The 15,898-nt window shown below is 50.4% G+C and overlaps 2 non-coding genes and 1 pseudogene across 2 annotated transcripts; all 3 read left to right on the top strand.

Annotated features, from left to right (window-relative positions):
• Window positions 1-2,181: 2,181 nt before the first annotated feature.
• On the top strand, window positions 2,182-15,684 carry LOC115081555 (annotated as a pseudogene).
• Window positions 11,296-11,367, top strand: TRNAM-CAU. Its single transcript has one exon. It is a non-coding gene; the product is annotated as a tRNA-Met (tRNA).
• Window positions 13,791-13,862, top strand: TRNAM-CAU. The gene has a single exon. It is a non-coding gene; the product is annotated as a tRNA-Met (tRNA).
• Window positions 15,685-15,898: the final 214 nt, after the last annotated feature.

Here is a 15,898-nt window from a genome sequence, read left to right as displayed (position 1 = left end):
GCCTTGGTTCCTCTGTCCTAGGGGGTGGGCCGGGTCCCGCGTGCCTCCCTGCAGCTTCCTGGGGGGGGGTGGTGCACGCTGCTCCCGCTGCGTGCGTCCTCCCTCCTTCGAAGTCCTAAACTCTGCCCTGGAGTAGGGGAATGAAATATGTACAACGAGCGGTAAGAGAGCCGGTGCCAGGAGCTGCTGCTGTCCCCCCCGGCATTGGAGGGAGTTTTCCCTGCTCGTTCTTTGCTGAGAAGCCTCTGGTTTTCCCTGCCCACCTTTTGCGCTCTGTCTGATCAGTGGCGGATGGGGTCACACCTGGGTGCAAGAGGTTCCCCTCTCTGCCTGTGCCTGGGGCCTGTCCTCCGCTCAGGCGCTGAGCTCTTAGGAAGAGGGGGGGCCGGGGCCCCTTGGGTCTAAGGATAGTGGCTGAGGGCCCCACTCTTTCCTAGCCTCAGATGGGGGGGGATTTAGGGGTCACTGATCCTTAGGCGGTGGGGTCCCAGCTCACTGGCGGTCGGCCCCTGGGTTGGCTGAAGCTGACGCGGAGCTCCATACGTCTGTGGGACATGCGGGCTACTCGCTGCTTCCCCTCCCACCCCCTTCTGCTTGCAAAATGTTCTCCCCATCAGGCTGGCGATTGGAGAAACCCCTTTGCAAAAGTGGGCCCTGGCTGCCCCCTGGTGCCCGCTGGGCGGTGGTACAGTGGAGGGAATGTTACCCTGTAAGGACGGGCCAAGGCTGCCTGTAGCTTCAGCATTTCTGCTTCTCTTCCTGCTCCTCCTTCAACCCTGGGGGGAGGAAGGTCCTCTCTCCACTTCAGTAAATAAATAAGAAAGAAAGTCTTAAGGCCAGATCTCCTCTTCTCTGCCCTGTCAGCGCTGTGTAGACATAAAATTCAAGGCAGTGTGGACTTGAGCCCTTCTGCTGCTCCCTGTGAGCGCTGATATCTGTCTGCTAATCTGAAAGCAGCAGGCGCAGCACGCACGGGCCTAAGAGGATTATAAAAAGCACCTTTTTGATTCCTTTTTCACGTCCCAGGCGATCAGGGCCTGCGCCGAAAGAGGCTGATGGTGTCTCTTACCTTACTGATCATGCTGTTATCAATTTAACTAAATAAGGGGGTGTCGCCGTGCTGTGTGTCATCGGCACTCCCCCGCCCAGGCACGAATCACACGGTACACACAAACTGCGAATACAGCACGGACAGCTGAAGAGAGGATCTTCATCAGAGCCCCCTGCAGGCATCACATGGATACATGCAAAGCATTTATACAGCACAGAGAGCCCCTTGCAGCTGTCATGCTGATTATATGTAAGGCATGAATACAGCACGGACGGCTGAGAGAGGATCTTCATCAGAGCCCCCTGCAGGCATCACATGGCTACATGCAAAACATTTATACAGCACAGAGAGCCCTTTGCAGCTGTCATGCTGATTATATGTAAGGCATGAATACAGCACGGACGGCTGAGAGAGGATCTTCATCAGAGCCCCAAGCCAGTGCCATGCTGATAATATGTAAATCATGAATAAAGCACAGACAGCTGGAGCATAGATTTTCATTGTCTCATGGCAGCTAAAGAATGAGCTCAGGGAGTGAGGTTTGCAAACATATTTGAAACAGAAGTCGTATTAGAATGAGAAAGAGAGGAGACCTGGGAATAAGACCAAAGGAGGCAACAGAGCCAAGGGACTGTCCAGTTGCTATTTAGAAGAGCAGAGAGTGTACTGGGAGCCAATTCCACTGAGGTTCAGGCAGTCACCGGGCCAGGGATTGGTGCAGAGTCAGACGCCAGCCCAGAAACAAAATTAAAGCGGGGACACATTCTGAGAAAGAAAAGGCAGTGGTGAGTAGTGTGACACACAGCCTCCACGCTACGGGAAAGTGCTGCTCCAGGGCTTCTGAGCTCACGGCCGGATTTTGGGCTGGGAAGGACACCCGTTTCACTGCTGCAGACCTGGTTATAGAGGCCCAGGGGGGTTTCATCGCCTCCCCCTGGATCACGGGAGGCGTTCGGGCTGGATGGGCCCCTGGTGCCCTCTCTGCCTGACGCGCTGTGTGGGACTGTGCAAGGGAAAAGCCACAGGCAGGGCCTGCAAGCAGTCAGGGTGTCTCTCGCGGGAGGGAGGGTGACTGCTTCTCCTGGGACTCCAGCTAGGAAGAAGGAGCAAAGTGCAGGGAGCAGAGGTCAGAAAGCCTTCGGCAGGAAAGAACGACGCAGGGGGAAGAGGGTGCCTTACGTTAGGCTGTGTGGGGGTAGGACTCTCTCTCTCTCTCTCCTTGTGCCTAGCTTTCTGTGTGAATCTGTCTGTCTGTCTCTTTGCGTCTCTCTCTGATGTGTTTCCCTTCATTCTCACTTTCGTAGTCCTGTGGATGTCTCTTTGGCTTGTCTGACTCCATGTGTGTGTCTTGTCCTTCTGTCTCAATATTATCCGTCTGCCTGGCTTGGGTGCTTCTATCTGTCTGACTCAAAGGCTCGGAGTTACAGACACAGAGAGTGGCTGAGTGATTGCTATAACTCTCTCTCTCTCTCTCTCTCTCTCTCTCTCTGTGTATCCTTGTCTCTCATTCTGTGCCCTAGATCTTCAGGGTGCATTTGACCAGTTCAGTGTAAGGTTTCACTCTGGGCAGAGAGTAGCAGGTTCCCCGGCCACTGGAATAAATGAAGTCCTCTGTGAAGAGGCACGTTGAGGCCATCTCCGTGCTGCAGTTTGTGCTGACCTTCCTGCTTATGGGTGAGTAGCGTCCTGGGAGATACTCCTGTCCGGGCGTGAGCGAAGAGCAGGTGAGTTGCTCTGGGTTGTCTTGAAGAAATCCCAAGGGGGTCTTGTATCTGCAGTAATCTATAGGCCACCATCACAAGGGGAGGAGGTTAGATAGAGATCTGATGGAAGCCATCAGAAGAAGAGTAGGCGAGGGATAGGGGCTGTTAATGGGTGTGTGTGTGTGTGGGGGGGGGATCAAATCTACCAGGTGAGAATTGAACAGGATTGACGAGAAGCAGCCAACTCATGACGAGGCGACTTTGGATCTGATACTGTGAAATGGAGGCAGCGTCTCAGGGGCTGTGGTAGGGGGACATCCCGCAGTCCGGTGATCACCGTGCTGTGCGGTTCAATGAAAACGTTGCTACAGCAAAGGTCCTAGATTGCCGAAGAGCTGGCTTTAAGGAAATGAATAATTATGCTGAGGAAGCCTTGGGCGGGAGCAGTTGGATGTATGGACATCAAGAAAAGGGAGTTTGGAAAGGCAACAAGTCCTTGTGGTCAGGCATGTGAGCAAGGGGAAGAGAGCGCTACGGTTTATCCAATGAGGGCAACATTTGGGAAATACAGACCGAGCCAGGAGGAGGGGGCCTACCCAATCAGTGAAGGCCGGAGACAGAAATCTCTTTACATGTACAAGTGGCACGAGGAAGACCTACGGGGAAAGAGGAAGAGTTAAAGTGGAGGTTTAGTGAATCAAGAACTAATGCACAGAGAGAGGGAGCAAAAGCAAAGCCATTAGGGATGGTGGGGTGAGCACATTCCCGCTTGCTGGGGGATAGTGTGCGATGTACTGGCCCAGGTGAAAGTAAAGAAGGCGCTGTGGTGCATCTGCCCGTAGCCCTGATAGCGCCGCTCAACGTTACGACTTGAAATGGAGGCGGTTCCAAGAGACTGGAGGAGACCAGAGGTAGCAGCGCAGCGCACAAGGATGGGAACAGGGACATGAGACATGGGCAATGGAATGGAAGCGCTACCGCAGGCCAGAATAGTGCAACACCTTGAAGCCGGCGGGTTACGGGATCAGTTGGTCGCTTTCCCCTTCACCAGAATGGATCCCACTGACCCCCACTCTTGGAGACCTGAGCTCAACCACCTTCTCGCTCGGTTTACACTTTGTCTCCCAGCCCCCAGACTCCATGGCTTGTTCACAGGCTCTTCCCTGAGGAGCAGGGTCAGAGGCTCGACTTGGCCACATCTCGCGTGTCCCTTGCTCTGTAAGACTCTGGCTCACCTCAGTCAAGCCTGTTTGGCAAGATCTTCCCCCTCTGTGAAAGGAACGTCGGTCGCTTCTCTCTCGCCATCACCTCGAAGGTTGAGTGACCTTTATTTTTGCCCCGGCTTGCTCTTCCCTTCCCGTCCCCTCTCATGTCCAGGCTGCCCCCTGCCTACCTGACCTTGGGGCTCGGGCTCAGGTTTGACTCTCCTCCTCCTCCTCTGCTGCTGCGACTCCAGTGGCCACGGTGTTGGCCCGCTGCTTCGCATGGTCTGTGTGACCTGCTGTGACCTCATCTGAGCCCTGCGTGGGGCGACTCCAAGCTCAGCAGAAGTTCTTATGCCACACCTGCTGCCTCCCTCCACTCCCACCTGTCTTTGCCATCTAAGGGAGTCCTCCCCCCCCCCCCCCGAGGGCTGCAACGTCACTGGTGCAGCCCGAAAGTAAAAGTGATTGGGACTGCTGTCTGCTGGCTGTACACATTGCTGCATCCCCTCAGCACAATAAAGGTGCAGGTGTGTGCGTGATGCTGGCTGCCGCTCCACTTGGTGCTTGCCTCCCTCCCCTTGCTGGGTCAGCCCCATGGAGCCCCACGGAGCCCTGAAAAGTAGCATCTGAGTATATGAGACTATGAGAGATAGGGAGGGAGGACCAGTGTGTGTGTATGACAGGGAGGAAAGATGTGTGTGTGTGTGTATGAGAGAGGGAGAGAGCACCTGTGTGTGTGTGTGTGTATGAAGGGGAGGGAAGATGTGTGTGTGTGTATGAGAGAGGGAGGTAGGACCTGTGTGTGTGAGAGGGAGAGAGCACCTGTGTGTGTGTATGAGAGGGGGATGGAGGGCAGGCCACTGTGTATGTGTGTGTGTGTGTGTGTGTGTGTGTAGGAGAGAGAGCCTGTATGTGTTTCGTTGTTTGTGTGTGAGGGAGAGAGAGAACCACTGAGTGTGTAAGTGAGAGCTTGTGTGGATGTATGAGTGGGAGAGAGTCAGTGAATGCACGTGTGTATGTGAGGGAGCGTGCATGAGAATGAACATGTGAATGTGTGTGTGTGAGAGAGAATGTACATGTTGGAGTGTGTGTATGAGAAAGAGAGGAAAACGTTTGTGCACCTTCCTCCTCCACCTCCCCAACTAATCCAGGACAATCTCAGGGTGGCTGGAAATCAACAATTCCCAGGTATGGAGAGTGGAGGATTTTTTCTTTCTTTCTTTCTTTCTTTCTTTAAATTCTTTTAATATACCGATGCTCAAGACCAAGTCTTATCGTACCGGTTTACAATAAACTAGGGGGTAAACCAGTTAACACTGAAAGCGAAAGTTACATTACAACAGGGAATGTAGAACGGGGCTGTTAGAAAAAAAGGGATAGGTTAACAATTTCTAACTGGAGAGCCGTGCATGTAAGCAGAGAGCAGTTGCTTACATGGTAAAATTATATACAATCCCTATTTATCCCTATTAGTTTTAAATAATTGGTTGTTATTTGATGTGTCTGCTGTTTTGAAAGATTTAATTGGTATTTGGTAAATTAAAAAAATATTGTATGCATTTTTAATTATTGGATATTCTTTTATTTTATTGGTATGGTTGATGTTTTTTTATATTTCTTGATTGTGTTTGATGTTTAGCAAGGAGTAGTGATGTTTCTTTTTTTCCCCACTGTTGCACTGCATACACAGCCTGGTTTGTTGCAGTTTCCAGTTCAGTTTTTATCTGCCTGATACTTGATAGTCTGTCTGTTCTATTTGGCGAGGGTTTCTCTGTGTTCTGCATGTGTGTAGCTGGCGAGTCGTTTCTGTGCAGGGCTCTGTAGCAGCCTGGCGTGTTCTGGTTTCCTAATAGGAGGCGTATTGGTGTTGTAGGACCTGTTGTAATATTTGCAGTGTTGCCTTTACATAGGTAGGTTTCTTACTGAGTGAGTGCTTTCATTTAGTGCTGTTTTGGTAAGGGAGGTTTACTTTACTGAGACTTTATCTGCCACTTCTCTGGGAACCCTGACCCCTGATTTCCCCTCCCCCCCCCTTTCCCCGGCATTTCAAATCACCAAATGAGCAGTCTCCTGTCCCGGCCCACTCAGTAATTTGACTAATGGGGGGGGGGGGGGGGTGCCATCTCATCCCTCGCCTCAGGTAGCAGATCGCCTTGAGCTGCCCCTTCCAGTAGGTACCTCGCGTGTTGGGATGGCGAGGCAGAGCTAGAGGGGGAAATGTGCCTGTCTGCAACAGAGTAGACGCAGAAGAATGGCCAGATAAGAGGAAAGGCAACTTTAAAACATTGGAAGCTTGGCCAATGTTTTAACCACTACAATTTTATGGGAGAGGCCTGCTGACCTCATGTTAGCCAGTCACTGTGCCACAGCAGCCGGGAAAGCGAATAGCCTTGCCTGATCCTATAAGAGTCTCCTAGCGCTAGGAGACAGGCGCGGCATCGCCTCTCTCCAGGGCTCCTGCGAGACCCTCAGCTTCAGCTCCGTGTTTAGTTCCCGGGGCCCACGTCTGCTGACGGACGTTGACAAACGAGAGGCATGTCGAAGGAGAGCCACAAACTGGGGCATGGACCTCACCAGAAACCGTACACAGCTAAAGAGGAAGGGGGAAATGTGATGCAAATATTCTTCTAGAAAGGACCAGAAGGAAGCGTGTTCCGGAGATCGAGACGCTCAAGGGTGTTATCGTATGAGGCCAAAAACAGGGAGGCTCCAAAGGGATGCGAGATAATCCTTTCCTGAGACGCTCAAGGGTGTTATCGTATGAGGCCAAAAACAGGGAGGCTCCAAAGGGATGCGAGATAATCCTTTCCTGAGACGCTCAAGGGTGTTATCGTATGAGGCCGAAAACAGGGAGGCTCAGAGGGGCTGCGAGATAATCCTTTCCTGAGACGCTCAAGGGTGTTATCGTATGAGGCCGAAAGAAGGGAGGCTCCAAAGGGATGCGAGATAATCCTTTCCTGAGACGCTCAAGGGTGTTATCGTATGAGGCCGAAAACAGGGAGGCTCAGAGGGGCTGCGAGATAATCCTTTCCTGAGACGCTCAAGGGTGTTATCGTATGAGGCCGAAAACAGGGAGGCTCAGAGGGGCTGCGAGATAATCCTTTCCTGAGACGCTCAAGGGTGTTATCGTATGAGGCCGAAAGAAGGGAGGCTCCAAAGGGATGCGAGATAATCCTTTCCTGAGACGCTCAAGGGTGTTATCGTATGAGGCCGAAAACAGGGAGGCTCAGAGGGGCTGCGAGATAATCCTTTCCTGAGACGCTCAAGGGTGTTATCGTATGAGGCCGAAAACAGGGAGGCTCAGAGGGGCTGCGAGATAATCCTTTCCTGAGACGCTCAAGGGTGTTATCGTATGAGGCCGAAAGAAGGGAGGCTCCAAAGGGATGCGAGATAATCCTTTCCTGAGACGCTCAAGGGTGTTATCGTATGAGGCCGAAAGAAGGGAGGCTCCAAAGGGATGCGAGAGAATCCTTTCCTGAGACGCTCAAGGGTGTTATCGTATGAGGCCGAAAGAAGGGAGGCTCCAAAGGGATGCGAGAGAATCCTTTCCTGAGACGCTCAAGGGTGTTATCATATGAGGCCGAAAGAAGGGAGGCTCCAAAGGGATGCGAGATAATCCTTTCCTGAGACGCTCGAGGGTGTTATCGTATGAGGCCGAAAGCAGAGAGGCTCCAAAGGGATGCGAGATAATCCTTTCCTGAGACGCTCAAGGGTGTTATCGTATGAGGCCGAAAGAAGGGAGGCTCCAAAGGGATGCGAGATAATCCTTTCCTGAGACGCTCAAGGGTGTTATCGTATGAGGCCGAAAGAAGGGAGGCTCCAAAGGGATGCGAGATAATCCTTTCCTGAGACGCTCGAGGGTGTTATCGTATGAGGCCGAAAGAAGGGAGGCTCAGAGGGGCTGCGAGATAATCCTTTCCTGAGACGCTCAAGGGTGTTATCATATGAGGCCGAAAGCAGGGAGGCTCCAAAGGGATGCGAGATAATCCTATCCTGAGACGCTCAAGGGTGTTATCATATGATGCCGAAAGCAGGGAGGCTCCAAAGGGATGGGAGATAATCCTTTCCTGAGACGCTCAAGGGTGTTATCGTATGAGGCCGAAAGCAGGGAGGCTCCTAAGGGATGGGAGATAATCCTTTCCTGAGACGCTCAAGGGTGTTATCGTATGAGGCCGAAAGCAGGGAGGCTCCTAAGGGATGCGAGATAATCCTTTCCTGAGACGCTCGAGGGTGTTATCGTATGAGGCCGAAAGAAGGGAGGCTCCTAAGGGATGCGAGATAATCCTTTCCTGAGACACTCAAGGGTGTTATCAAATGAGGCCGAAAGAAGGGAGGCTGAGAGGGGCTGCGAGATAATCCTTTCCTGAGACACTCAAGGGTGTTATCGTATGAGGCCGAAAGCAGGGAGGCTCCTAAGGGATGCGAGATAATCCTTTCCTGAGACGCTCAAGGGTGTTATCGTATGAGGCCGAAAGAAGGGAGGCTCCAAAGGGATGCGAGATAATCCTTTCCTGAGACGCTCAAGGGTGTTATCGTATGAGGCCGAAAGAAGGGAGGCTCCTAAGGGATGCGAGATAATCCTTTCCTGAGACGCTCAAGGGTGTTATCGTATGAGGCCGAAAACAGGGAGGCTCAGAGGGGCTGCGAGATAATCCTTTCCTGAGACGCTCAAGGGTGTTATCGTATGAGGCCGAAAGAAGGGAGGCTCCAAAGGGATGCGAGATAATCCTTTCCTGAGACGCTCAAGGGTGTTATCGTATGAGGCCGAAAACAGGGAGGCTCAGAGGGGCTGCGAGATAATCCTTTCCTGAGACGCTCAAGGGTGTTATCGTATGAGGCCGAAAGAAGGGAGGCTCCAAAGGGATGCGAGATAATCCTATCCTGAGACACTCAAGGGTGTTATCGTACGAGGCCGAAAGCAGGGAGGCTCCTAAGGGATGCGAGATAATCCTTTCCTGAGACGCTCAAGGGTGTTATCGTATGAGGCCGAAAGAAGGGAGGCTCCAAAGGGATGCGAGATAATCCTTTCCTGAGACGCTCAAGGGTGTTATCGTATGAGGCCAAAAGCAGGGAGGCTCCTAAGGGATGTGAGATAATCCTTTCCTGAGACGCTCAAGGGTGTTATCGTATGAGGCTGAAAGAAGGGAGGCTCCAAAGGGATGCGAGATAATCCTTTCCTGAGACGCTCAAGGGTGTTATCGTATGAGGCCGAAAGAAGGGAGGCTCCAAAGGGATGCGAGATAATCCTTTCCTGAGACGCTCAAGGGTGTTATCGTATGAGGCCAAAAACAGGGAGGCTCCAAAGGGATGCGAGATAATCCTCTCCTGAGACGCTCAAGGGTGTTATCGTATGAGGCCGAAAGAAGGGAGGCTCCAAAGGGATGCGAGATAATCCTTTCCTCAGACGCTCAAGGGTGTTATCGTATGAGGCCGAAAGAAGGGAGGCTCCAAAGGGATGCGAGATAATCGTTTGTCACCGAGAGGCTGGGGAGGTTAAAGGAGCCAAAGCAGTGGCAGAATTCAAGCTTGGAAGGGGCACAAAGGGACTTCAATGGTGGAGAGGGGCAGGAGGAAGACCACAGACGTGAGAAAGGTACCGGTGGGCCGAGTGGCCCTTATCTCTCGGAATGCATACATTTCTAGGTCTGTAGCTATGCTGTGCATATAACGTGTCTCGGAGTACACTGTATATCTAAACGGCGTGGTTTCCATTTACAGGCATCTCCTTCACGGCTCTGCTCCTCTATTTGATGTTCACCTCCTTCTGGATTGTCTCCGTCCTTTATTTCGTGTGGTTTTTCCTGGACTCTGGAACCCCAGAGCGAGGTAGGACATTCTTTACTGTGTCTCCTGTAGAGGAAGTTGGGTGTGGACTCTGCAGCCAGCCCTCCCCACGTAGGGAAGGGGACATGTCTGCCTCCATACGCTGGGTGGCCCTCACAGAGGTGACAGCTCTACAAGGCCAGGGGACGTAGTGGCATTTCCAGAACCCGGGAGCGGGACCATTGATTCCACAGGGGCCAGGAAGTGCATAAGGGGATCCCGTATATGAACCAGGAAAGCTCTGTCTCCTTACAGGCGGCCGGCGGTCAGTGTGGTTCCGGAGATGGGCCATGTGGAGACAGTTCAAAGATTACTTTCCTATCAAGGTGAAGCAAGGCTTAATCCGTGTTTACCTGTGTGTCCATCTGCCTTGTGTGCGTTTGTCTATAACTCCCTCCTCCACCCCAGCATTGACACCCCCCCCACCTCCCTCCATGTCACTGATTCTCCTCTCTCTCCCTCATACTAACTTTCCTCCCCTTGCTAGGACTCCGCTCGCTCCCCACGCCTCTCCCCTTCTTGACACCGACCCTCTTTTTCTCTCTGACAGTTGCTTACCGTTCTCCCCTATGCTGATCTCTCCCCCTTGTTTTTTTTGGTTTTTTTTCTTCCTGTGATCTGGTCCCCTTGACCTCTTTTTTCCTCCTCCTTAGATGGTAAAGACGGCTGAGCTCAGCCCAGACAGGAATTACATCTTCGGCTGCCACCCCCATGGCATCATGTGTTTCGGTCCCTTCTGCAACTTCTGCACGGAGGCCAACAATTTCCTGCGCACCTTCCCCGGCATCCGGCCCACCTTGGCCATCCTGGGCGGGGTCTTCCGCCTGCCCGTGTACCGCGATTATTTGATGAGCGTAGGTAAGGAGGCTGGGGGCCAGGGTGGGGCCTGGTGATCTGGTGTTTTGGCGGTGAGGCACTGGCTCAGTCCTGGCCTTTGAATTTACTTCTCAATGCATTGTGGTATGTGTAGTCCGGGGGGGGGGGGGGGCGGTCAGGACTACATGTCCCAGAATGCACCAGAAAGAGGTAAGAGCAGAGGGATGTGTCAGGGAGGGGAGGTGAAATCGCCTTCTAGGAACTAGGCCAGGACTGCCAGCTGGCTCCATTTTGTTCAGGACAGGTTGATCCCATCCTGTTTTTTTTTTCCCCCAGTGCATGCTGGAACCTGTGGTTCAGCAGGGACTACATTTCCATGCATGCAATGAGGCAAACCCAGGACTAGGTGCACCGAGTCTGGGAAAAGATGGAGCTGGTTATATGGGACTAGGGGCCACCAAATGGCTCCAGTTAGTTGGGGAAAGGAGCCGAGATGAGCTGACCTTGGGTTTTGGGTTTGTTTTTTTTTTTGCCTCAAAGGGACTCAGGTTTCCATTCTCTTAAAAAAATAAAACAAAAAACAAACAACACCTGGAGAGAAGCATTTGCTGAGATCTTGTGTGATGGTGCCACCTGCTGCCCGCTCAGTGCCTCACCACAGAGTGGTAAGCAGCGTAGGAAGCAGGCAGAGCCGGGCAGCAGAGTGGCGCAGCGGAAGCGTGCTGGGCCCATAACCCAGAGGTCGATGGATCGAAACCATCCTCTGCTATCATCATGCCTTTTAATTCAACTTATAAATTGTTTTTTTTAAACCACCTACATTAATTGTCTGGTTTCCCTGCAGACGGCTGTAATCGTAGCTCATGAAACAGGACTCCGAGTTACAGCCTATGAGACCTGAGGAAGCTTCTCTCTCTTTAATAGAGCTAACTGGAAATATTTGAGCTATTTCCACACCCTGTCAGGGGTGTCTCTTACTCCCTTTCTCATGGGTCTGTCTCCTGCCCTCAGGGATGTGCCCGGTCAGTAAGGTGAGCCTGGATTACCTCCTCTCCCAGACTGGAACTGGGAATGCTGTCATGATTGTGATTGGAGGGGCGGCGGAGTCGCTGCAGTGCGCCCCTGGGGAGCACGCGCTGACCCTGCGGGGTCGGAAGGGCTTCGTGAGGCTTGCTCTGGAGCACGGGTGAGTGCCAGGGACCCCACTCCCGTATCCAGCCGCTCTGGAGTCTGTCCCCGCAGCATCCTCGGATTAATGAGATTTCAGGGGAGGGAAGAGGCAGAGAGAAACAGAAGATAGGATAAAGACAGAGGGAGTCAGAGACACAAACACAAAGATTATGTACATTTTAAGAATACAATTACATTATTCCGAGAAGCATGTTCTTACTTAATATTTTCCCTGTTTTTGTCTCTTTCAATTTTTCCTCGTTTCCTTCTGTGTATGTGAGTGTGAGTGTGTTTGTTGAGTGGTGTGTGCCTCTGTATGGGTGTAGGTTTCTATATGTATGTGTATGTATCTCTTCTATGTGTGTGGCAAGTCGCAAAATGTGTATGAGTGAATATATGTGCTGAGTGGGGTGTCTATGTGTCTCTGGGGGTGTGTATGTATGTGTGAGCAGAGTGTGTATGCTTAGTGTTATGTGTCTGTGAGTGTTCTGAGTGGGGTGTGTATGTGTCTCTTTTTGGGGGTGTGCGGAGTGGAGTGTGTATGTGTCTCTGGATGTGTGGGACTGGTGAATAGTGTGTGTGTGTATGAGCTGAATGTTTTGTGTCTGTGTGTGTGTGCTTAGTGGAGTGTGTATGTGTCTCTGTATGTGTGGGTCTGGTGAGTAGTGTGTGTGTGTGTATGAGCTGAATGTTTTGTGTCTGTGTGTGTGTGCTGAGTGCAGTGTGTATGTGTCTCTGTATGTGTGGGTCTGGTGAGTAGGAAATGTGTGTATGAGCTGAGTGTTATGTGTCTGTGTGTGCTGAGTGGGTTGTGTATGTGTCTGTGTATGGGTGTGTGTATGTGTCCTGTGTATGGGTGTGTGTCTGGTGAGTGTATGTGAGTGATGAGTAGTGTATGTGTCTCTGTATGGGTGTGTGTGCTGAGCGCTGTGTGTGTTTTATGTCTCTCTCTATATGTGTTTGTGTGTGTGTGTCTGTGTGTGCTGAGTGGGTTGTGTCTGTGTATGGGTGTGTGTCTGGTGAGTGTGTGTGAGTAGTGTATATGTCTCTATATGGGTGTATGTGTCTCTGTATGGGTGTGTGTGCTGAGCGCTGTGTGTGTTTATGTCTCTCTCTATATGTGTTTGTGTGTGTGTGTCTGTGTGTGCTGAGTGGGTTGTGTCTGTGTATGGGTGTGTGTGTCTGGTGAGTGTGTGTGAGTAGTGTATATGTCTCTATATGGGTGTATGTGTCTCTATGTGTGTATGTGTGCTGAGCGCTGTGTGTGTTTATGTCTCTCTCTATATGTGTGTGTGTGTGTGTGTGCTGAGTGGGTTGTGTATGTGTCTCTGGACGTGTGGGTCTGGTGAGTAGTGTGTATGTGTGTGTATGAGCTGAGTGGTATGTGTCTGTGTGTGCTGAGTGGGTGTGTGTATGTGTCTGTGTATGGGTGTGTGTCTGGTGAGTGGTGTGTGAGTGATGAGTAGTGATTGTGTCTCTGTATGTGTGTATGTGTGCTGAGCGCTGTGTGTGTTTATGTCTCTCTCTATATGTGTGTGTGTGTGTGGTGTGCTGAGTGGGTTGTGTATGTGTCTCTGGACGTGTGGGTCTGGTGAGTAGTGTGTATGTGTGTGTATGAGCTGAGTGGTATGTGTCTGTGTGTGCTGAGTGGGTTGTGTATGTGTCTGTGTATGGGTGTGTGTCTGGTGAGTGTGTGTGAGTGATGAGTAGTGATTGTGTCTCTGTATGGGTGTGTGTGCTGAGCGCTGTGTGTGTTTATGTCTCTCTCTATATGTGTTTGTGTGTGTGTGCTGAGTGGGTTGTGTCTGTGTATGGGTGTGTGTCTGGTGAGTGTGTGTGAGTAGTGTATATGTCTCTATATGGGTGTATGTGTCTCTATGTGTGTATGTGTGCTGAGCGCTGTGTGTGTTTATGTCTCTCTCTATATGTGTGTGTGTGTCTGGTGAGTGGTATGTAGATTAGTTTTTTTTAATCACGCGGGACACACTGACATCAGAGTAAGTGGTTCACCCTCACCCAGGCAGCAGAGTGGCGCAGCGGAAGCGTGCTGGGCCCATAACCCAGAGGTCGATGGATCGAAACCATCCTCTGCTAGTGGCTTTTTTTTCTTTCTTTCTGTGACCTGAGAACTGTTGTTCCCTTTGTGCATTTCAATTCAAAATGTTAGTGCACCTGACAATCTGTACACAGGATACCAAAGTAATACATAAACTAAACTAGTAAAAGAAAGAATTACAAGTATAAGAAGAGGAATAACATGCTGCTGTTTCTCCTGTTTCCTCTAGGATTTGCTCATTTGTTTTGCTGGAATTTTTTCAGTTTCTCTGTTAGTTATGGGAAATGTTGTACCTCTGGTTTATCTTCTGTTTATTCTCAAACTGCCATTTGTTTCCTGTTTATACTAACTTTTCTCTCACTTTAGTGTGTCATTTGCTTATTCTCACTATTTTTTCCTCTGTCTGTGGTTATCTCCTGTTTATTCTTGCTGTTTTTCTCTGATTAGTTTTTCTGCGTAGTTTCTCTGTCTTTATTCTGCCCATGATTTCCCTTCTGTTTATTTCTCACTCTCTTTTCCCTGACTGTTGTTTATCTCCCGTTATTCTCACTCTCTTTTCCCTGACTGTTGTTTATCTCTTGTGTTCTATTCTCACTCTCTTTTCACTGACTGTAGGTTTATCTCTCGTGTTTGTTCTCACTCTTTTCCTGACTGTTGTTATCTCTTGTGTTTATTCTCACTCTCTTTCCCTGACTGTTGTTTATCTCTTGTGTTTATTCTCACTCTTTTCCCTGACTGTTGTTTATCTCTTGTGTTTATTCTCACTCTCTTTTCCCTGACTGTTGTTTATCTCCTGTTTATTTTCACTCTCTTTTCCCTGACTGTTGTTTATCTCTTTGTGTTTATTCTCACTCTCTTTTCTCTGACTGTTGTTTATCTCTTGTGTTTATTCTCCACTCTCTTTTCTCTGACTGTTGTTTATCTCCTGTTTATTCTCACTCTTTTCCCTGACTGTTGTTTATCTCCTGTTTATTTTCACTCTCTTTTCCCTGACTGTTGTTTATCTCTTGTGTTTATTCTCACTCTCTTTTCTCTGACTGTTGTTTATCTCTTGTGTTTATTCTCACTCTCTTTTCTCTGACTGTTGTTTATCTCTTGTGTTTATTCTCACTCTCTTTTCCTTGACTGTTTATCTCCCATTATTCTCACTCTCTTTTCCCTGACTGTTGTTTATCTCTTGGGTTTTGTTCTCACTCTTTTCCTGACTGTTGTTTATCTCCCATTTATTCTCACTCTCTTTTCCCTGACTGTTGTTTATCTCTTGTGTTTGTTCTCACTCTTTTCCTGACTGTGTTTATCTCCCATTTATTTTCACTCTCTTTTCTCTGATTGTTGTTTATCTCTTGTGTTTATTCTCTCTGTCTTTGCTCTGACTCTGCGTGGATGGACATTACTTGTGTTTTTCCAGGGGCAGACCCTGGTGCCAGTGTACACCTTTGGGAGAGTGACTTGTACCAGCAGGTGATATTCAAGGATGGGAGCTGGATGAAGCCCTGCAGCTTCGCTTTCCAGAAGATTGTTGGCTTGGCCCCCTGCTGCTTCATCGGGCGGGCCGTTCTCTCCAGTGCCTCCTGGGGGATGATTCCATTCAATAAACCCGTCACCACAGTCGGTGGGTGTGGCTTCACGTGAGCAGGCCCTGTGTATGACAGCAAGGGCACGGGACCGATTCCCAGAGGGGGGAGGAGGGACCTGCACTGGATGGGGCCAAATGATTCTGTAGGGAAGGACCCCTCTGTCTCAATCTCCAGCTCTGTCTCTGGCTCTGTGTGTCGCCTTGGGGATGAGTCACTTTATTTCTCTGTGCCTCAGCTCTAATTCCCGGCTCTGTCACTGCCTCTGTATTCGACCCTGGGTGAATCAATTTATCTCCTTGTTCCTCAGTTCTAATCCCCGGCTCTGACACTGCCTCTCTGTGTGTGACCCTGGGGGAGTCACTTTATCTCCCTGTGCCTCAGTTCTAATCCCCGCTCTGTCACTGACTCTGTATTCGACCCTGGGTGAATCAATTTATCTCCTTGTTCCTCAGTTCTAATCCCCAGCTCTGACACTGCCTCTCTGTGTGTGACGCTAG

Source organism: Rhinatrema bivittatum, unplaced genomic scaffold, assembly GCF_901001135.1.
Source record: "Rhinatrema bivittatum unplaced genomic scaffold, aRhiBiv1.1, whole genome shotgun sequence".
Classification (NCBI taxonomy): Eukaryota; Metazoa; Chordata; class Amphibia; order Gymnophiona; family Rhinatrematidae; genus Rhinatrema; species Rhinatrema bivittatum.
This window is presented reverse-complemented; position numbering and strand designations above follow the sequence as displayed.